The 24,056-nt window shown below is 39.0% G+C and overlaps 1 protein-coding gene and 1 long non-coding RNA gene across 2 annotated transcripts in view; one reads left to right on the top strand and one right to left on the bottom strand.

Annotated features, from left to right (window-relative positions):
• LOC134155192 (uncharacterized) overlaps positions 1 to 13,396 on the top strand; it is a 40,945-nt gene extending 27,549 nt beyond the window's left edge. Inside the window, exon 3 of the long non-coding RNA XR_009961462.1 lies at positions 12,859 to 13,396. This is a non-coding gene — a long non-coding RNA (uncharacterized LOC134155192). The remainder of the gene's footprint in view (positions 1 to 12,858) is intronic.
• JAZF1 (JAZF zinc finger 1) overlaps positions 1 to 24,056 on the bottom strand; it is a 190,252-nt gene that overhangs the window by 132,309 nt on the left and 33,887 nt on the right. The gene's annotated exons all lie outside the window — the stretch shown is intronic.

The following is a 24,056-nucleotide window of genomic DNA, read 5'->3' on the forward strand; positions in this document are numbered from 1 at the left end:
TTGCTTTAACTATCTTATAGAAGTTGCTGTAATATTTCAGGACCAAGTGAAATCTCAAAAGAAAAATCAGCCTACAAAATAGAGGTCTTTATAATCACTGCAGTTGTAAACAGTATTTAAGTAATGTGATGAAATTATTATATCCTAAAATATGACCTCCTGCCTACTCATCTCTGCTAATGGCAATGAAAAATACATGGAGGAATAATTTAGAAACATTCATGCAAAAAGGGTTGAAAATGGTGCTAAATTTTTGGCTTTTAGGTGTGCAGAATGACAGGAGAAAATTCCTTCTCTCAAGATAGCAGAAGTGTGTCCACTACAAGTGGAAAGAGATTTGTACTTAAAAAAGTAGTAGGATTAAGTTTGGGTAGTGTATGAAATAACAGGCACAGAACAAGCACACACACAGAGGAAAAAATAGCAAAAATAACTGCAACCAAGTAATGTCAGAGAAAACTGCAACAATTATTTGTGTTTGTTTAGCTTTTTAAAGCACATTTATTTCTGGCTGGCTGGCTGCGTTTAAGAAAGTGTACCTTTTGCTTGTCTATCAGCCAGCAGGAAAGCAAACCAAAAAAAAAAACCCACCAACCCACAGATACATTATATAGCTGCAATTTTATACTATCTATCTAAAACCACCTTTAAAAGAAAATAATCAAGGAAAATAGACCTGGAATTTCAGCTATGCAAAGAGTTTCTAAATATTTAGAAAAAAATCTGAGCAATGGTGATTTCTGCTATTACTTCTTTGTGATCAATCGAAGACACATTTACAGCAGCTTAACGTCGCTCCCTACAAATTCAGATCACAGCTTCCTTTCAGAGGCATTTGTCAAAACTACGTTTGACTTCTTTTCAGTAAACCAGCACCTTCCTTTTTTGTGACTGTTACATTTACACCACCAAGCATTGCTGAGATATAAAATACCAAACATAAACTAAGAAGTATTCCTTCTCTAACAGAAGGATGGCCTTGAAATTCCATTTGCATGCTTTTGGAAACATTACTGATGTCTGTGAGAGTTCACAAACAAGCCCATTATCATTACCAACTCATGCACTCAGAGACTAAAATTTAGCCTTTAACATGCTGATTTTGTCAGGAAAAGAAAAAAAATCATGAACAGAGAGACTCACTTCCCGGCAGACAAGAAGCTATACACAAATTAAAAGTATTTTAAAGGGAACAACAGCAAAAACCCAAGACTATCTCCCCTTCATCTTCTACCTTCTGAGATTTTTATGATCTTTTTGAGGCTCCTCCGGAGAAAACCCTCTGCCCCTTCACTTTAGGTATAAACTAAACTGTTTAGCAGAACTGCTTTGACTTACTTATTTTTCTTTTTCCCTGGTTAAAACCAAATAATTCCTTCTGCACAGAATAAGTGGCACATCGGTGCTTGTCAGATTAATTTGGGATCTGTATTTTAGTTAAACACAGCAACAATAATTATGTTGTTCATTTTGTCAGAGCTGAGTCGAGTCAAAATTTACCCACTTTCTCCATACAAAACTTGCCAAAAGAGGGATTAAAAAAAGCATTGTACATTTATTCCTCACCTTCCTCCAATGGCATCATATGAACTTCTATTGTCTCCCATTTCTCAAGGTCCACTCAGCCTGTTTTTTCCTTTGTCGTCAGTATACAGTTTAAACTGTTTACAATTTTTTGCTCGCTATTTGTCCATGTATGTTCATGAAAGTTTACCCTTATCTACATGTTAACATGATCAAACTATACCAGGATTCAAATTTATGCAGAGCTTTAATTAATTTTTGGATGGGTACATATAAATCAAGTCATATTTTAGTTAGAGCAATACTTACAGGGCAATTCAATGGGAACTGCAGATGCTTACCATCTCCAGGAGGAAAATAAATAAATAAATCACTTCAAGTATAACACATTCTCAGGATTCCCCCTCCCCCATAATAACTATTCAAGCTAACCTCAGCTTTCAACTCCTAAATCCCACCACAACAGGATACATGTCTCTAATTGTTTAGGGGGTGTTGTGCACATGTATTTTGTAGTACTTTGCATGTTATTGTGATAAATCCAGCAATTTAGAGCAGCAAAGTAGGCTTTCCTTCAAGGAATGGATTTCTGTTAAGTCCTTATCTGCATATAGATGTTTATTTATGATCCTATTACCTGTGAAATTGTGACCAGCGCTTTTCAAATATTCCTTAGGGTTTCAATTGTCAGAGTTAACAGGCAAGAATAAAACCAGCATTTTAAATAGCCTGTATTGAAATTTTATGCCTACTATGAATTGCTCTCAAAGTGCCCCAAAAGGAATCAGGAAAGAATGTTTATTTGAGGGGCAATACCATCCAGAGAAAAAGCAGCTCCCTGACCCTGAGTCCTTCACCCCACAGTCGCTGCCGAACTGCATGGCAGCCTCCCCCGTGATAATATATGAAGAAGAAAGTTCAAAGCAATGTCACAGCTTTGAAATGGTAGTTTTAAGGGTAAAGGATGATTCCTTAGAAGGACCGGTAGTTTTCAGTAGTACTACCTGACAGAATAATAGGTTCAGGTACTGCAATACAATGCTGGCAAAGTTTAAGTACTAGCCAGCTCCAGAACACTAACACCAACACCACGCACATCCACACACAATTTAACACAAAATTCTAAGCAGCCTTATAATTTCATCCGAATAAACCTTTATAAAAGAAGCAGAAACCTCATATCCATCCACTGTTGCGTCTTTCTTCCTATCTGAGGAGGTGAAGATGGATTAATGAAACCAAAGAAGCCAGCTGTTCCAAAGCAAAGTCAACTGATGTACATATTGTTACTACTTAAATATCAAAACAAAAAAAAGGCTATCACAGCTTATTTCTCTCTAAAAGAGATATGATGGAGTGAAGTAAAAATCAAGTGGTTCAAAAGGAGGCTGCTTTATTAGCAAAGGCAAGTGTACCTTTCAGGATGCCATATTCATTCAACGGAAGAAAACCAAGCACCTAGTGATCTATTTATCCTCCCAGTAGTATTTTTCAAATTAACATGTGAATAAATATTTTTACAATACAAACAAATTCTGACAAGTACCCATATTTTAGTGAGGTTTCACCATTTGAAAACATCTTTTACCCTTCTAGCAGAGAATCTGCTCCCCAAGTAAAAGATACCAGTAAATTGTGCACAAGACATGCCTGTACTTATTTCCTGCTTTTTACATTTCATTTTCTGCTAGTGTGTTTACTCAAAGTTCTCACAAAGGGCAAACTGTATTTCGCACCAATCTGGAATATTCATTTATAGATCACTGGGGCAACTTCTCTGCCCCGCTTTGCTGGGCAGAGAAGAGATTCAGAGCAGCCCTGTGGAGAAGGACTTGGGAGTGTTGGTTGATGAGAAAATGAACATGAGCTGGCTTCAGTGTGCGCTTGCAGCCCAGAAATCCAACCGTATCCTGGGCTGCATCAAAAGGAGCATGACCAGCAGGTCGAAAGAGGTGATCCTGCCCCTCTACTCTGCTCTCATGAGACCTCACCTGGAGTATTGTGTGCAGTTCTGGTGTCCTCAACATAAAAAGGACATGGAACTGTTGGAACAAGTCCAGAGGCCACGAGGATGATCAGGGGACTGGAGCACCTCCCGTATGAAGACAGGCTGAGAAAGTTGGGGCTGTTCAGCCTGGAGAAGAGAAGGCTGCATGGAGACCTCACAGCAGCCTTCCAGTATCTGAAGGGGGCCTACAAGGATGCTGGGGAGGGACTCTTCATTAGGGACTGTAGTGACAGGACAAGGGGTAATGGGTTCAAACTTAAAGGGGGGAAGTTTAGATTGGCTATAAGGAGGAAATTCTTTACTGTTAGGGTGGTGAGGCACTGGAATGGGTTGCCCAGGGAGGTTGTGAATGCTCCATCCCTGGCGGTGTTCAAGGCCAGGTTGGACAGAGTCTTTGGTGACATGGTTTAGTGTGAGGTGTCCCTGCCCATGGCAGGGGGTTTGGAATGATCTTAAGGTCCTTTCCAACCCTAACTATTCTATGATTCTATCACATACCAGTGCTCTCCCATGAAAGTACTCGTCCACACAGGTCTGTGGAAGACCTTATACATATTTATATCCATACAATTTATTTTTGGAGTTATACCAATATGCATGCTTTTTATTGCCTTGAAGGTTACCTTTCCTTCTGAATGTCTTTCAAGTGTCTTTATCACTTTAATGCATCTTGGCAAACCTGCTACTTCCTGGTATTCTGAAATAACTTTGGAGTTTGAATACTCTTAAATTGAGAGACTGTTGTAATAACTAACAAAGGAGTATGTCTTTAATTCATGTCTGTCTATCTATCTTTTGATAACTGGAGTAAACTTTGTTACAAAGAATGTATTTCTCTGCACTCCAATTTTTAAATTGGTTTCAACAAAGGTGAAGTTGTGAATGTTCCATCCCTGGCATTTTTCAAGGCCAGGTTAGACAGTGCATTGGGTGACACTGTCTAGGGTGAGGCATCCCTGCCTATGGCAGGGGGGGTTAGAACTTGATGATCTTAAGGTCCTTTCCAGCCCAAACCATTCTGTGATTCTATGCTTTTAATTATTTTATTAACTGATCCTGCTCAGTGATACTTTGGTTTTGATCCCTGGCATTTTATACCTAAAATAACCATCTTGTCTTTGACTTGAATATGGGTCTTTGCCTCCAAATAGCAACATCTCTCTCCCATTCAGATCTGTCCTATTACTTTCGCTAATTCCACTCCCTTGTGAGCTTGTAACTCACAAGCTTCTCTGCCTGCTATTCCATGAGAAGGCTGTGATTTTTTTGTTTTACTCATCTTTTATTGAACAGTAAATAAAGCAACTTATTCTAAGAGCAAGCAGTCACTGACACACAATATGCAGAAATCTGCTCACCTTAAGTTGGAAGAATTTTAAACTTTTACCAGGGAGAGGACATGATTCCACAGTTTAAATGATATGAATTCAAGACTCAGAGTTTCAAAAGGTTAGAACTTTCCTGCTGAGTCTTGAATTCATGTAATTTAAAGAGGTTTCTGAAGAGGATACTTCAGAAATCCAGGCACTGAAAACTCAGTTTATGTTCAGGCAGGTACAAAGTTTCCAACTATTTATTTGATGTAGGGGAAATAAAAAAAAAACCACACAGAAATTCACTCCTTATGCACACCAGCAGGTGCTTTCAGTATGCAATGGCACTGCCTATACCCATGCTTGCTGAACGCAGTGAGAGTCTTCATTTGTTTTTGTTGTGCACAGTATATCACAGCTGAAGCAGGTTATTCTAGTTTCTGAGACACCACATTAAGCCTATGGACATTGTGTTCCACTTAACTTGCACTGATGAATGAAGTAAGCTCCTTGTTTACCCAGCCATCAAGCAGAAAGGTTTCTAGTGTCATCTCACCTGATCATATTCTTATGTCCTACCCTGCTTCTATTCTGTCTCAGTGCCCCATATATAAAGGCAGATATAAAACACTGAATAGCATACTATCTCTCCACTAGATAGCAAATCCTGTATATGTGGCTATTATCATCATCATGGCTTGACTTCGTGAACAGAGATTTGGAAAGGGCTTTACCCACGCTTACTACAAGCGTGCTGATGACTAAAAAGGCCAATGTGAGCTGATGACTAAAAAGGCCAATGTGAGATAGACAAATCTGGCTGCAAAAAGCACAGAGAAAGGTCTCCTTGGGTGGTATGGGCGGGGTGCGATTCTTTCTACGTTGTCTTTTCTCCTCGAGACTAGTTCTGCGTGAGTTCTCAAAGGAGTCAACAGCATTATGTATGGTGTGTCTCCAAGTCTCATGACTGGAGGCCAAGGTGGACCACTGATGGTAGTCAATATGGCCAAGGGTAAGGTATTGTTTCAGGGAGTCCTTATGATCTCTTCTTTGGGGCACTTCTCTTGCGGCTACCAGGGGCAAGTTCACCATAAAACACAATCTTAGGAAGGCAGTGATCCTTCATCCTAGAGACGTGCCTGCCAGCGCAACTGCAATTTCAGCAATGTGGCCTCGATACTGGTGACCCCTGCCTGTTCAAGGACAGTAACAGTTGACACATAGTCAGTCCAATGGACGTTTAGAATTGTACGGAGGCAGCGCTGATGAAAGCGTTCGAGGAGTCGCAGGTGATGGCAGTAGATGACCCATGATTCAGACCCATATAAAAGAGTAGACAGTACAATGGCTCTATAGACACTGATCTTTGTACTTTTCTTCAGGTGTTTATTGCACCAGACTCTTTTATGGAGTTTTCCAAAGGCTCTATATGCCTTTGCTATTCTGTTGTCTATCTCTTTGTCAATCATGGCATCTGAGGAAATAATGCTTCCCAGATAGCTGAATTGCTGAACTGACTTAAGCTCTGACTTGCCAATGGTAATGTGGGGATGATGGCAATCTTCTTGTGGTGCAGGTTGGTAGAGAGCTACTGTCTTCCTCAAGCTGACTTCCAGCCCAAAAAGCTCAGCCGCCTCCACAAAGCAAGATGTTAAACACTGCAGAGCTGCTTCTGTGTGGGCAACAAGGGCGGCATCATCAGCAAAAAGCAGTTCACGGACAGGATGATTTAGGGTCTTAGTGTGGGCCTTCAGTCGCCTTAGATTGAATAGGCTACCATCAGTATGATATTGAATATAAATGCCATTTTGTTCATCAAGATCTACCATAGCCCTTTGGAGCATCATGCTGAAGAAGACAGTGAATAAAGTTGGTGCGAGAACACAACCTTGTTTCACGCCATTGGTTATTGGGAAGGGCTCAGAGAGTGCATTGCCATATCTGACTTGGCCTTGCTGATCCACCAGCATAGCTCCCAACCTCACAAGGGCACACAAGCTCTTTCCCCATGAAAAGGGTGTCTGCAAAAGGGGTGGCTATTTTTTATATATATACACACATACTTACATAGGCACACATACACTACATGTATGCATATATATGTACACTTAGACATGTATCTATATTTACAGACATCTACACATGCACACATATTTGTTCATGGGTAAATGATTACTTCATAGGTAAGTGATTACTTCATAAACCCTATGTTTTCAGGACACCATGAAGAGAATTACAGAAACACAGATGGCATTTTATGCACTAGGATACAGTATTCCTGTGCACGGAGAGGCTGAACAAAGGACATAATGTAAATGTAGAATCTTAGAAAATACAGACTGAGGATTCCTAGTTTTAGTATTTCAATAACTTCCAGCTTTTGCAGAGGTATCATAAAACTGAACTTACAGTTCAAACATTGCGTAGGTATGTGTGTGTGGAGGAAAGTCAATACATTAGGTATTACAGTTTCAGAAATACAGCTCGCAGTAGTAGCATTACTCATTTCATCAAGGTCTGGCTGCCTTGCAAACATTAAATCACTAGTGCTTGTACTTCTGCAGGCAGTTAAATCAAGCTATACAACAGCAGAGGCACAGAATTACCCAGCTCTGTTGTGCACAAAGCATAAGGCACAGTCAGATTTTCTGTTACTGCAGGAAAACAATGTTAAATGTTACGTAAAGCTATTCCCTACTTATCCTCCATAAAATACAGCTACTGCTTAGACTGTATTAACTGCTATTAAGTTCAATCAAAGGGATTAAAGAGAGGACAGTCAACTATTTCCCATGCAGACGTGTGTTAGACAGGAACCACTCCTAGTATGAGAGTAAAACCCTGTACCGGCATTCATCAACTGACTGATACTAGGCAAACAACCACTCTAAGCCATATTTCATATTCAGTAAGGAAGGGAATTTCTGTTTTTCTATCTTAACTTGCTAAAAGGCACAGAGGGCTGCCTCCTCTGACAACTTCCTCCTTTCTGCCACTCAGGAAAACATCCCATCTCTGCATCTGACAAGCAGCAGTTTGGCAACAACCAGAGAGGTGGCTATACAGCTACTGAGAATGAGTTATTACAGCAGAATCTGAGCATATTTCTCTGCAGAGCTCCAACACTTTATCTGCTTTGGAGCATGGAAGAACTGGTAACTTGCCAAAGCTACTTCTACTTTTCTGCTGCTTTCAAATGTTTTTCCTGTAATTCCTTTCTTATTTTTGTGCCCTCCTGCACTGAAAATATTCTAATACACAGTGACAGCACTTAGGGCTGATTAAAGTGTTTGCAAGTGATGACAAAAATATGCTCAAAGGGCAGATGGCTTGCAAGGACAGATCAGCAAAAGAGAAGGAAAATAATTTATGAGCAGAACCTACTTTAAATTTGCAGTAGAATCATTACCTTCACCATCCTCAATGCATCAGGAAAGCAAATTGTAATTACAGATGTGACATAGCTCTTGCATATTTAAAATCCTCAGTAATTACTGCAGTGAAGGAAGTCAAGTCAAATGCAGCAAGTCAATTTTTTTTTCTTCCACAGAAATGAAAGAGATTTAATATTACCCTTGTCTAAAATTCATCCAATTCTGTAATTTAATATTTGTTTAAATGATATTAGGCTTAAAAAATAATAAAAATCTGACTCCTGCACTTTAAAAAAAATAATCACTTTAGGGAGACAAAATGAACTTTTAATGCATGCTCTTTTTTCCTTTTTTCTTTTTAAATGGGAGATTGATAACACATTTTCAATCTAGGCACTACGCCTGTGGGCAATGTGCTGGCTTCAACAATTCTCCAGCTACTACAGCCCTGTTAGGCACTGTGCCAGACAATGCCTTATCCAGAAGAACTAAAAACGGACTGTTGACTTCAGCTGTAGTCTTGCCCAAGCTAGGCTGGTAGTACTGGTTTCAAGACAATCCTGTGGGGTACAGCCTGACAGTTCCTGTCAAGGTCAGGCTCTCTGCCTCAGAAAGTAAACAAGCCACACGCTTCATGAGCTCCAGTGAGGTGCAAAAACTTCCCACGAATTCATCTCCAGTGGCAGAAGAAATTTTGACTGAAATGAAAACATGAATGAACACCAGAGGATCAGTATGGGGTGGAACATTGCTTGGGAAGTCCATTCTTTGATACTTAGCACAGCATCAGTTCCTCCTCAATACATCTCTGTGCTTAGAGCACTCCTCACCTCTCCACCACACTGCTGAACAAAGTAACAGGTTCCTTCTAAGGAACCAAAATGAAGATAACCAGTCTGTAATTCCTCCTTTCAGCCTTTTAACAGGTAGACAGTAAGTTGGGCTTTTTTCTAGTTTCCACTCACATCTGTAAAAATTCCTGAAATGGGTGACAGTGGCTTAGAAAGCATGAAGTACTTCCCTGTGGAAATGTCTTTAATTGCATTCATAACTTGCTGCATAAAGAGTTTTCATTAAGAGTTATGATTGCTTAATGTAAGACAATCATGTATTTTCAAGCCACTAATGCCACAGATTTAACCGAAGATATGGCAAACCACAACTTGATCTATAAAATCCCTGCACAAACTAAGTTCACTTTCTACTCCTTTCTCCATCTTCATCTGAAAAACTAGAATTTACCTGGGGAGGCATCAGAGGTTTTTTTGTTCCTTTAGGTAGACCTTGAAGTCAGACTGTGCAAAAAAAACATTCTGTCTGCACCAAAACCCAACCACTGGAAAAAAGTATCCCAGAAATAGAGAGCATATATCTACTTTTGTTATCTACTTTGCAGCCTACTGAGGCTCAGAACAGGCAATGAATAATGGAGGAAGCAACAAGCAAATTAAAAAATCCTAATTAAGTAAAGGATGAGCCTGCAAGTTTTCCAGCCCTTTGCTTTTGGTATCAATGAATCACATCCAGATTTGAAATTAACTTGAGCTCTTCAGTAAAAATAGTACCTTCCTTTAGTACCATGTGCTTTCTAGGTTTTTTTTCTACATACTTCACGTGTTTTGATCTGTGCTGCTGTTTCCTTTTTTTTTTCAACAAACAAACCTGGAAAACCTAGTGATGAACTGCTTATGAATTTACCTAATCTAGGGTTTATGTAAAGGCACAGGCACTTTTGACATTTAAAAATTAATTTTAAGCCTTAATGTGACAATAAATGCTTTGAACCACCAGCATTAACAACGCCATAAAGACAAAGCTAACAGATAAAATAACAGTGAGTTGGTAAGGAACGGGAGTGTCTCTCCTAGTATTAAAAAAGGAAAAAACCTCCGCACCCTCACATAATGTGTGCTAATGACAGACCTGCTCTGACTAAAAAGACAGAGTTGACATGCTTAAAGTACATGTTTAGGATCCTAGACTTGGCTTAACTCAAACAGCTTTGATTGGATGGGGTCCCTCAACAGTATTAAAACTGCTCTAATTGCATTCTTCAAGCCAGCTGAAGGCTGACAGCTTCCGCTCTCCCGCTCGCTATCAGGGCACATCAAGGACTTCTGTTACGAGAGGAGCACCTGGTCCAAATTTATTTCAACGGCCCAGAGCAAAATGGGAAGGTGCTTAATGTTCAGCCACAATAGTGACATTTTTACGATACATCCAAAGTTCAGAAACAAACAAATGAAGGATTTGAAAGGCGTACAAACAGAAATGGTGACAATAAAAATTCAACATTAATATATCAATTTTAAAACATATACCACCCATATTCTGGAGGGCAAGGCCAAAAGTTCAAGGCAGAGAAAAGAAGAAATCTGTATAGCTAGCTTGGAAGGAAAAAAAAAAAAAACCAAACCAAAAAACCCCACACCTTTCTATAACTTTTTGAAAGAAATGCTGACCCTTTACTAAAAAGGGCGTATTTAATTTCATCCTAGATGAAATTAATACTACAAGTAGTACCACTCATTTCACCCAAAATTGGTGACACATTTCAGCTTTAGCAGAATAACAAGCAATATAAACATAAAGCTCTTCTACTTTAACGTTTCTAGTTTGTGCCTCTCTTCCTGCCTCAATGTAGAAAAATGAAATTAACTGGAGGGGCAGGGGGAGATGCACACAGGTAATATTGTAAAATCTTCATATCAGTAGTGAGAGTTGAGCAAAATTTATGACTGTGTTAAAGAGTCTTGAATAATTTTCCTCAATCTCTTTGAAAAATACCATTGCTGTTTTCAGTCGAACCTTACGAACATGACACTCCTGTTCAATTCAAAATTAGGCCAATTTTATTTCTGCAGCTACAACTGAATTAAAATTACAGTCATTATGTAAATTTACAGAAGACTTCTCATGCACAGAATGACAGAAGATCAGACACTGTTCTATTATTTTTTTAATTTCAGAAATTGAAATGCTGAAATTGCTTCACAGTAGTCAGGGCACATCACACAGTATAGCAAAGTAAAGCAGAAAACCTCACAACTCTGCAATGACATAGGAAGGGTCAATTAAATCTTTATAAATAACCACATTTAGGAACAATTTTAAATGTGTGTTGCCTAAACAAGAAACAAATTATTCAACATTAAGTAACTCCACACTATTTATAACAAAGATCTGAGTTCTACACCTTGGAAATTTCTATTCAGGTATAAGAATGTACTGAAAGAGAGCTTTTATACTGCAGTAGAAAGCATCTATTTCTTCCTATTTGGCAATTACTGGCTTACTTTCCAATCAGTATGTATGGCCAGATTTGCTGCCTCATATGAAGTTATTAGCATGCACACATGCGCTATATTTCTTTACCAAATAGATAAAAGTGTAATTTAGTAACTGACAGAGAGAATCTGCAGTACAACTGAAACTACTAAAAAAAAGACCTTGTTCAAGACAGACTGAAATACATAACTACATAGGTAAAAAATACACCATCTTTAAAAATAAATCCCAACAGATTTATGGAACAGTTAATACTGTAATTTCTTGTAATCTTAAGATTACTGCAGCTCTGCCTTCTCATGCAATTTCCCCTCTATTCTGCATGGTGAATTAGAGAACAATGCGCAAGCACAGACTTTTCTTGACAGCGTCTGCCGATACCAGTCATTAGTATTGTCCTGGATGTTGTGCTTGACCAGCAGCATACTTCACAGAAACATTTTCTTTCTGCTTGCTTCCTATTAACTGGGACAAACTTCCCTTATGTGTCTCTCAAGAACAGCCTCGCTTTTCATTATTTGACCTACAAAACACACTGACATTTTTCAGACAGGAATTTTTAGTGTACTGACAGATGTTTTCTTTTCACTGAATAAGCAATGATTTTTACTGAGAATCAGCCGGTCACAGCATTTAAAGACCTTTAAAAATCCAAATTCCAACCTCATTCTTCCACAAAGATTCTAATGACTAAACAGTATTTAAAATAACAATAAAAATCTCATGGGGAAAGCGGGAAGACACGTCAGGAGAAACGGATGGACAGTGGAAGAAAGAGTTAACAAAAACTGCAGTACACCTCAAAATGAGCTATAAAGGTTCCATAATGAACCTTCTAGTCCTGAACTATCTCTCAGGCGCATTCACTTACATTTCTTTATGCTGCCATCTCTCACTGCAAGTATAACAAGAAAGTTAAAACGTAATTTTACATGTAGGTATATCACCTCAAATTAGCAACATAAAATTACTGACATTTATTCTAAAGAAAGCCCTACTGGCTAGAGGTAAAATGCTGAACTAGCATCTGTCAGTACTGCTAATTGAGGTAAGGTTGGGAACTGTAAAGTACTATTAAAGGAGTAAAATAATACCAAATGGAAATGATGAGAAGGTACAGTACCCTTCTGACATGCTAAATTATTATCCTGATTAAAGTACCTAGTATGTTTGACTCTTAAAAGTGCCATGAACAGTAATGTGCTTCAGAATTGCAAGGAACATTCTTATGGGCCGCAGTACCTGAAAAAACAGGTTAACAAATTCTTGCAATATAATACCCATAGATTTGATGTGTTTTTAATGAAGCGTTCCATCTTCTGTATTTTTAAAAAGCATATATCCTTTTTAGAGAAAAACCATGAATGCCACATTTTTACCTCCAGCCTCAGCAGTTCCACCTGGTTCTCTGCAGTCTAAGTTTAGAGCAGATCTTTCGACTACAAGCTGTTTGCAAGATTCTTGCCATCATCTTGTGAATGGATGACAGTGTATAAAATCCAACACTGGACTCAAAAGTAAAACAATTATATGTAGGAGTATTAACAAAATTTATCCAACTTCATCTTTTTTTTTCTTGTTTGGCATCTCTACCCCTTTGACAGCGTAGTATAACAAAACCTGTAGAGCTCTGTCTGTTCATTTGGGAACACAGCAAATTTTACTGTGGCATGTAGAAGTCTTCTAAAAAAATTCAGTTATGAAACAGATGTTCCTTCTTCCTTTACCAGGAGGAACAGCAGGGGAAGAAAAATCAAAGACTATTCTGATCTTCATACTCTGACCTATGTCTACAATTTGTTGCTAGCCACAGCTTTTAGAAAATTCACACTTACAAACCACCAGTAAACATGGTACAAAATAAAGGCAATATGAAGAACATTCAAGGATGAGAAGGACTGTATTACATTTACTTCTGTGTGACTAAGTGTGTTAATTTTCAGCAGCTACCTGCTTGTTGAGAAACATGTTGAAACTTGAAGGTAGGGCAGTCACAAGAATATGCCTACTCTGCTTGAAAATATTAAGTTGTGCCAGTTTAAAAGCAAACATTTATGGCCAGATCCTATGGGATTTATTTTTGCAGTCTGCTCGCATGAGCAAAAAAATACAGTATACATTTCTAGCTTGCTAAAAGCTTTCATTACAGCACTAGTTGACAAAGAGAAAGCTCATGCCTTCTCCTTCACCACAGATAAACTGACAAATGTCACATTATTTAACATTTGGACATACTAAAATGAAGCCAAATAGAGCATACTGGAAGCTGAAAACACTTTCCAGGCTCAGTTACATGAAACTTTGTAGGTCTTCCACAGAATCTTTAACCTCATGAAGTTCAACAAGGAGAAGTGCAAAGTCCTGTACCCTTGGAAAAACATCCCCATGCACCAACATATGCCGGGGCCACTCAGCTGGAAAGCAGCTTGGCAGAAAAGGACCTTGGAGTCCTGGTGGACACCAAGGTGAATATGAACCAGCAGTAGGGCAATAAGGCAAATGGCATCCTGGCCTGCATTAGACTAAGTTTTGCCATGTTAGGTCACACCTGGGGTACTAGGTCCAGTTCTGGCTTCTTTGGTACAAGAGAAATACAGACACACTGGAGAGAGTCCTTCAAAGGAATGCTAAGATGATCAAGGGACTGGAACATCTTTCCTATGAGGAAGGGCTGAGACAGCTGGACTGCTCAGCCTGGAGAAGGTTCAGGAGGGTCTCATCAATGTGTATAAATACCTGAAGGGAGGGTATAAAGGTGGATTCAGGCTCTTTTCAGTGGCGCCCAGTGGCATGAAAAGAGGCAATGGACACAAAAATGAAACACAGGAGGCTGTCCGAACATCAGGAAACACCTTCTGACTGTGGCGGCGACTAACAGGTTGTCCAGGGAGTCTCCAGCCTTGGAGATATTCAAAAGCTGCCTGGCCATGGATCTGGGCAACTGGATCTAGGGGAACTTGCTTGCGCAGAGGGGCTGGACCAGCAAACCTCCAGAGGTGCCTTCCAACCTCAGCCATTCCGTGATTCTCTAAGCTTCAAAATTTTTATGTGCACTTTACAGACACCAGAGTAGTATTTCCATATTATAATGATCTGAAAGTCAGGTTTTGTGCATGTATGCACACGTGCACATATGCACACAAACATCCTCATTCCTTTTAAAAGATAAGACAATCAGGATTTAATTATTTTGCCATTTCAAGAATTTCACATCCCAAGGCCTCCCAAAAAAACCCCACCTAGCTTGAAAAGTCATGGTGAATCTACTGCATATGAACAGTTTCTGAGAGGGGAAAAGGACACTGTTATTCCTGAGTTAAGAATGTCAGAACAGTCCATCAAGCTAATGAAGGAGTTGCCTGCTGAAAAAAGTCCCCAATTTAAGAAAAAGAATAAAGAAAAGCCTCAAAAGCCACCAAAGTTCTCCCCTGAATTTTGTCAGCATTCAAGTGACATCCATACTTCAGAATTAACAGAAATGTACCAGTTAACTGGGGCATTAAAGCAACCTCTGTAGCGCTGGACAGTTTGTAAAGTTCATTAGCACCCAGATTACCTTCCTACAGACTCTTTGAGCCCCTCACAATCATCTGAAAGATCATTAGATTCTGACACATCGTTCTTATATATCCAAATGACCTTTCAGATATGCTCTTCAGGTTTCACTGTTAACACTGCATGCCAAATGTCACCAAAATTTTTTCAAGTTAAGTGTCACCAGAAGACATTTTGACAGGCCATTTTGTCACTAGATACAGCAACAGAATTACGTTATGCTGGAGGTGAGGAAGGGAGTGAAAGAGAGAAAAAGCATCTGATCCCTAGTCAGCGCAGCGTTACTTTTGGTATCTTGCATAGTTTGTCAGCATATACATGGTGCTTTTTTGAGGAAGGAGAGGCCACTACTCCATATAGCTCAATGCTCCTGGCATCCTCAGTTTTGCAGGGCATTTTAAGAAGTCAAGAGAGATGGAGAAAACAGGCAGCATGGGCTGCATTAGAGGGCAGCTCCACAGTACTACCTAGGTTCCCCAAAAGGGCCAGCTTTTCCCAGAGTAACCAGTTTCAATGAGTGCAGCCTGATACACCGCTTTCCAAGACCTCACATGTACTTTGGCACATGACCACAGAATAATCTCATCTCTTCTGAGGCGCAAGCTCAGCTTACACCCCATCACACAGCAAAAAGCAGGGCACACACCACACGGTGCTCCAAGATTGCCAGAATGAACACAACCAGTCCTGTACCTCTAGATGGCAAAGAAGGCAGGCACACTAATGCTTCAAGAGGATTAGGGGAGATGGGAAAGAGAAGGGGAAAGATGCACTGTTTCATCTTTACAAGTCTGAGTGTCCATCCTTTGACTAGCTAGTCTTTTCCTTCTGAAGAACTTCATGGAACAAGATGACCCAATTCAAACAAACACCAGAAAAAGTCTGCCATATTTTCTGAACCAACTGGTACAAATGAAAACCATGAGAAACTGAGTGTGAATGAGCAAACAACCATCAGAAGACAGAAACCTATACAGCTTTGACAGCCAAGAACAATTTGCCATAAAAGGAGTTCCTGGTAACTGCCAGAAAGCTGAAATATTTCTAAGAATTATTCAGCAAGTGAACAAGTAGGAAACCTTGGGTCAGGACCACTTTCTAATGCTTACCTCTTTCCGCTTTGAAATTGTCGTCTTTTATCAGCACCATGAGCACGCAGGGCTTACAGAGGAAAAAGCTTCCCTATCCTTAGGAGCATGGCTGTGCCTTCAAATGGGCTTCAGCAGCATTTGGGAACAGTTCACCTGACTACCACCAACGTTACAGGGTGCTCACTGCACTAAAATAGTGTCAGAAAAATGTGAGATTCCAGAGAAGTTGGACTTCTCAGAGCCATACAACTCATGGTGTTCATTTCCTATTAGACAGAGAGCTTGCCAATGGAATTTTAATGAACAGTCATGACCAACCTGCTGGACAAGCAACATAAAACAATCTTTTCATGCAAACAAATTATAACATTATAGGACTGCAGGAAATTTCACATCACACACACTGAACACATGAACTAGACAGTGGTGCGTACGTGTGTGTGTCTGCTCTACATGCTACCTGTCAAAGCAGACCGCCTACAGCTTAGTCAGGAAGAGGCTTTAAAAACCTTGTGAAAATACAGATGATAAAAGGAACTAAGAGGGTGGTACAAAGTAACTAGCTTCTCCAAATAAATACTCTGCACAGCTGTAAACTACATTTCGAGTTCCTGGGGAAGCAGGAACAAATCCTTAGATAAAAACCACATCTATTTAATGAATAGATACGTGGGAGCAAAGAAAGGGCTGACATTTCTAAAGCAACAGACTTAATGGTGCATGGAAGTATTTAATTCCACATTTTCAATTACATTTTCTGGCTTTCACTGTTTTTTTTTGGTTACAATGCAAACTACTTAGCCTATTTGTCAGGGTTTGGGAGTACACAAATCTGAACACTCTGAAGCCATAATGTAAGTCTGCAAAACTGGGTTGACTTTATTCCATCTACAAGCTTTACCCACTCAGGAAAGTTTCCAGAAACACAAGCTGAACGTTGAAGTTTGTTAGATGCTCTTTCCCAGGCCTTTATAAACCAAAAGCAATAAAACACTGTAGGCAAAGCATTCTGATCTTAGACACCATGTACAGTACTTACAGCAACCACCCTATGGAAGTCTTGTTATTGCTGCCTATTAAAAAAAGAAATCTGAAAACAAGAAAGTTAAAGCCTCACTGCTGTGGAGTAAAAGAATGGCCTTTTTATGGTGTGCTACTGCTGCCTTAAGGGGTAAATCCTGTTTAGGGCAAACCCTAGGAACAAAAAAGCCCAGCATCACTGTTGTATTAAACAGATCCCTCTTTTTGCTGATTTTATGGCACACATAGAGCCAAAAACCTCCTTATCAGAACAAATGCTTGACTACTTACTTTGGAGCCAATTAAAAAGGACTGTAAGATGACTTTTAAATTAAGGCTTTCAAGATATCCAACCAGCCAAGTACACTGTGAGAGCCGGATGCCCACCCTCAAAAGGTTTAGTGCTAGCTTCCCACCACCCACTCCCTCTTTCATAAAATAAAGTTATTTCAAATTCCAGGTTCCTTCTTTGATATATCCAAGCTGCTTTTGGGGAGGATTGGGCTTTTTATTTGCAGATAGGGCAGGAGTAGGGGGAAGAGGGAGGGAGAGAGGGGAGAGAATCAAAGCTACACAGATTCAATTCCTATTACAAACAGAAAAATTTTAGGCTCCTAAAAATATCGGTCATGCTAGAAATTATATGCCAAAACCCAACAGTGAACAAACTGCAGAGCCAAAGACAGTGAAAGAATGAAGGTATCCATCTGCAGATAACTGGTATCTTTAAAATGAAAAAAGAAGCTAGGTTTGACTATTTATCAAAAGCTGTGGTATTTCAAAACAGCAGTTTAGTAATGGAAACCACCACCATCTCAGATTCATCTAGATTTTGTTAAAGGTATTTAGGTACTTAGACAAGTAACTTTTAATGGATTCCTCCTCAGCTATTTCTGTCTGTAATTCATAAAGATGATAGCTAGGTAGACATCTGTATTTTTTAGATATCTTAATTTAGCCAGCAATGGAAAAGAATAGGGGAAAGAAGTAATGAAGTTTTCCTTCTCTTTTTCAGTAGGCTTTGAAAAGCAGTTACATGCACAGCAAGAAAAGATTAATAAAACTTAGGACACATTAACTAATTATATGGTAATGGGCCAGGTTTTACACTATTTCAAAACACATCTCCATTGGGAAAGATGTGTCACATAAGATCCAATCGTTATTTCCCATTTCACCAGTTTTAAATATGGCATGCTATATATACTGTTTTCAGTTTTCTTTGAAAGCCAAACACTAGCTTTGCAATGTGTAAAAGCAAGAAAAAAATCTCCAAACCACAAATGTGTATTTAAATGTGTATTAAAAAAAAACCAAAAAACCCCCATTTAATACTGAATTAATGACTAAGAAAGACCATTTAAAAGCATTCCAAACTCTACCGTAATTGAAGAAAAATCACATCTGACAGAGCTGTTTACCACCAACAGCACAGAAACCTTTCTAGGACTGTTCTACTGCATTAGACAAAAGAAACCCAAAACATTACTAAAGCAAAACCTCTAGCAGGCAATCAGAAAGTACTAAAAACATTTTGTGTTTTTAAGATAACACATTAGAGCCTGTTTAAAACAAGCCTTTAAAAAAAATAATCCTTTAAAAAAAGATCACACACAGGGTCAGTGATATCTGGCTAGCAGAAGATATCTATGTATGTTTACTGAAGTTAACTCGGCCCAGGTGAGGATCACACCCAAATTCCTGCATTTAACAGAATATGTTTTTAATGCTTTTCCCCCTGACCTTCACACTCCATTGCAGCAATTATATTTTATCTATAATTTGGTGTTTAGTGTTGGTTTATGTTGTGAATAAATACTTGATGGTATTAACACTGCAAGAATTGTTTCTTTTTAAACAGCTATTGCACACATACAGTGTTCTAAAAATATTTATGATGGATGCATATACACATATGCATGTGCCTACATACAGATACACATGCAGAGCCTGACTTCCACGAGGCAGCAAAAGGTAGTGACCTTTCATCTCAAAACCAAAGTAATTTCTCAGCTACAGAAACAGCACTTACAGATGAAAAAACCAGCAAGCCTGGGGTTTTGCCTATTTTTTTAGTCTATCTGTATTTTGAATGACTTGCTTACAGTCTAGGAGCCCATGGTATAAATTTCATCCCAGAGTGAATTTTTATGATGGAGTTATAAACCCCTAAAGAAACAGGGTTTACAATGGAAGTGCTGACATAACTAACTATAGCAGCACTAGCACTGCCTCTGCAATCAAGACACATTATATTTATGAGGTAGGTGAAAGTCTGTAACCATCAATCACTAGAATCATATTGACAGATTCTAAGTTTGAGGTCCAGCAGAATTAATGTATTCAGTTTCTCACACCATCGATATGAAGGGGAGAATTTGCAGGCACTTTTATGGGCTTAGGCTTTGACATCTTTACAGAAATCAGTGAGGGGCTGTCTTGCTGAAACATTTCATTCATCTGCTGCCTCAGCTCTTCTAGGGTTTGCACCAACCTTTCACACAAAATGCTAGAGAAGTAGATTGTCCAGAAACCAAATGTGACCTTATGCACATACATGTGCTTCATGAGCTGGTCATTACAAACATTAATTCTATGTATATCCACCAGACATTTAAAATAATACCCAAGAATGATTAATCACCCAAAGAATATCCAACTCCTAAATTATAACTCAACATCCCTATATAAAACAATCTAAAATGTCAGCACCTCAGTCTTTATGATATCACACCGTTCCAATAATTCTGTTTTACAAGTAAATTCCTATTATACATTAATAAGTGCTGTTGGTGGCTAAACTTCATGCCTTTGAGTAATGACCAGGTTGAAGGCAATTAGGCCGGCCAGGTGCAGCTGGGTTAGGTACTAATAAAAAGTTTTTAAATTTTACTATTTCCGTTTGGATTTTGGGGATGCATTCCAATCTGCCCAAATTAGGGAGGAAATTGTTTCCATGTTTTCAGCTGTTCCATGGTCTGACTATTACTGACCGATACCCCGCAAAGACTTTTTCTTTCCACTTACACACACCCCTTACTCACAAGACCCCGTGTCTTCATTTTTCAACTTTTCAGAGCAGCACTACGGGAAAACTAAGAAATTATTCTGTAAGTTTGCAGAAGTTTTCCGTTCAGCTACAGGGTTAGCTGGGCTTGAGAGAAACTGGTCTGAAAACAGAAAATCTGAGTTGGTTTGCAAAGTCCTTAGCTGTATGTAAATCCAGAATAAGAAGTGAAATGCAACTGTTGTCATCTTCACTCCCTCCATTCCTCTGAAAGTCCAGACTGATGTGAATGTGTTTTCCATAACAACTCATAGTTTTTATAATTACTTGAAAACTTATTTTCTTTTAATCAAACCTACTTAACATCATTTACACCGATTTTAAAAGCCATGTTTTTACTGAAGTGTCTGCAGGATGTGCAGAGTGCTGCCAGTGCCCTTGGGTTAGGTCAGAGCAGGGAGGCTTTCTGAAGTGATACCACTGCAATCAGCCATTCGGTGTGTGTACACATGCACGCTTACATACACCTTCCTGCCCTCTTGCCCTCTACACATTTTCATCTGTGAATCTTACTCAAGCACAGCCTGAAGCTGAGCACAGAGCGCATCACACAGTTTATGGCCAGAGGCATCAGGAAGCCTCCAATGTTTCTCACCAGGCAAATGCTCTTCTCAGAAGGCAAAGCTACTGCCAGGGACTGGAGGAGTTGGGGAACAAAAGAGCTATCTCATTCCACACAGATAAGTCTTAAAGCCTTGTATAGATAGCCCTGAGCTTCTCTACTGCTTTGTGAAATCATTCTCTCACATCAGTCTTTACTTCTGGAAAATGGAAACATGGATTATTTTTAGGAGCTCACAGTGGCATTTGTTAAGTTTCATTTTCTACCTGTAAACCATACAGAGATGTCACAATTTACAGGTGACTAGGACAATATTCTCCAGCAGGATCAACACAAGCTTCCCCTATTCCTGTCGCCCAGAAAGGCATCCTCAGTGAAGCCTGTGCCAAAATGCTGCTTAATAGGGACTTTAAGCCTGCCTGACTACAGCCACTTCTGCATGAAAGCTTGCAGCAAAGTGGCCCTGGCGAGAACATGTCACACTGGTGGCTGGGTGACCGTAGAGACACATTTTTCTCCTTCCCAATGCCCCAAATTCAGCTTACCACACTCTTTGACAAGCAGATTTGTATTCTGGACTCTTTTTTAAACCCCAGTCAGAAATTTAACCTAAAAAAATCTATGATGGTCCAACAGCAATAACACGAAGGCATGACTGAAATGGATACAATTTATACATAATGAAGCTACAACTTCCACTTGTTCTGTAGCTTTTACACAGATTTGAGCCTAGGGGAAAAAGTAACAGATTTTTGAAACCAGAACAGAAGTATGTGCCAATTTAAAAAGCCATCATTAATTCTTATGACTGTAATCTGAAATCAAGCATGGCATACATCTACTTTTTTGCAGGCATTCCTTTGCAGTCAAAATGCAAGAGTAGTGCAGCATGCATAGGGGCATACAGGGAGCTCACAGAAAATGACCTGCTGTGCTTTCCCACAAGTGAGCAGCGCCCTGAGGAGGGCAGCAGGTAGGCATGGATTTAAATATGCACAGAACTGTTTGCAATCGCATGCTTTACTAAAACAGCCTTGCCTTCCAAGAGATTAGTGAAGTACCACACACACAGCCAAACATTATCATAAAATGCAGGCAGAAAGACAGCAGGATATTAAACCAAAGCTCACTAAAAAAATGCCAAAGCCCTTGCTTTCATGAGTATCAACAGGAACAGATTCTCAGCATCTTTAATAACTCAATTTCTTCACTCTAAAGCATTGCCAATCCAATTTTAAATGTGTTTAACTGAATCAAGACATTCAAAGCAATAGATCATCTAATACCAAATTACACAAGGGAAACGGGAGCAATTACCAGAATCTGCAAAAAACAGATCTATTTTTAAAAAGGATCCAATTTTAAAACAATGCCATTTAGTTTTAATGTCAGTCAATTTGATAACACAAGTGATAATATTTGTGATCCCCAAAACTGGGCACATTTTAAAACAATTGCTTAGTCAGACTTGGTGTGTAAATTTCATGAAAACAAAACAAGTTTAAAATAAATTAAAACAATAAAATGCATCAGCTTCCAGATTATTTTCTCGATTACTTGATTAAATCTCCAATTCAGTCATGCTGTCTTAAACATTACAGCAAGGAATATGATTTCCAGTTATAAAGATTCTAAAAAGCGGTTACAATGCTTAATGAAAGCAAAATTGCAAACACACCACAGATTTGCTCTGTTCATAAATAGAAAAGCAGTGTTTTTAAGGCTTTTAATATGGCATCGTTGTAGCTGCTCACTCTGTCTTTTCCTACCAGTCTGATTTTTGTCTGTGGCTTCATGATGATATTTTGAGGTGATAATTAAAACTGGACTCTAAATAGAGGGGATTTTTTCATAATTAATTATACATTCTTTATTTTTTAAGCTTCACCTAAATTTGAAATCTGGAAGCACGGGCAGTATCAGCACCGAAACATCACTGTCGTTTCCAAGAGAGAGTTAATATATTTAAGCTACCAGCATTTTAAAAGCTAATTACAAAGCTGGCAGCAAAAATAAGAATGCGAGAGCAGGAGTGCAGGGCCATCCGCTGCCTTGCAGTGCCCTCTGGTGCTGCTCCTACAGAAGTGGAACATCAACGTGCACCCAAGCTCTCCCGGCCAGAGAATTAAGCATGGGTGTCAAAGACACCAGCCGAAAGTTCTGCAGCCTCTATACAATCACACATGCACATATTTAATGTAAAGAGCGTAACTGTGGGAAAAGCATTAAATCACACAAGGCGACACTTGAACAAAATTCCACAAGGAAATATAAACCTACAGCACAACTGTTCCCTGAAAAAGGAGCATCCAGCAAATTATCCCAGAATATAAAAATATACAATGAGTAAAGGTCAGAATTATATTTCCACCTGTTCACAAAACTCCAGGTCCCATGTTTCTTATAGCTTTTGGAAGCTACACAGAACACAATTGTCTTCTTCCCAACTGAAAGACCGATGAACACCCATGACCTTAACCACAGAAATTTAGGAATACTTTATGACAATGGCAATCATGTTGTGATTTTACACCCACCCCCAAATAAAATTTAAATGAGCAATTCAATGGTCTTAAAGGTCTTTTCCAGCATGAATAATTCTATGAGCATTCAAAGCAACCATTAAAAAAAAAAAAAACAAAAAACAGATGAAAAACAACCTCACACAAATTTCTTTGTGTGTATTTCAAGTTTTCTGCAGCTACATGAAAGGTCTTATTTTTTTTCAACACTAACCCAGGTTTTGCCACCAGGGCTGGAGCAGAGATGTTAGCCACTAACCATTATCAGGTGTTAAAACTGACTACAGCAGGCTAAGCCTATTGCATTAAACACAACTTTAAAGAACAGTATTTGTAAGTTTAGTTACACCAGAAGATTCTCAAATCAGAAATTCTGTGCACTTGAAGGTGGAAGCAGTGGCAGACACGGGTATTTAAGGTTTCAGGAATAACCAAACTGCTCAACCTGAATTGAAATTACTAAGTTATCTCATAGTATTAGGTCTCTTCCTAGTTCTGCTTCCTTTCCTTTCTTAAACTGTATGCATCTAGTGAAACATGAAACATGTCTTTCGGTTACTGACACAAGTATTTCCATTAAATGCCCTTTCCACTTCAGTGAAAGCTGTCCCAGTATTTTCAAATAATGTTTCTTTCTCTTACAATAATTCTTTTCAATTGGATTATTTCAGTATTTCTTCAGAATTCCAGACAGCAAAACCATGACAGAATCTTTGTAAACCAGATAACAGA

This window comes from Pezoporus occidentalis, unplaced genomic scaffold, assembly GCF_034315485.1.
Source record: "Pezoporus occidentalis ecotype Australia unplaced genomic scaffold, CSIRO_AGI_Poc_V1 ctg75, whole genome shotgun sequence".
NCBI lineage: Eukaryota > Metazoa > Chordata > Aves > Psittaciformes > Psittacidae > Pezoporus > Pezoporus occidentalis.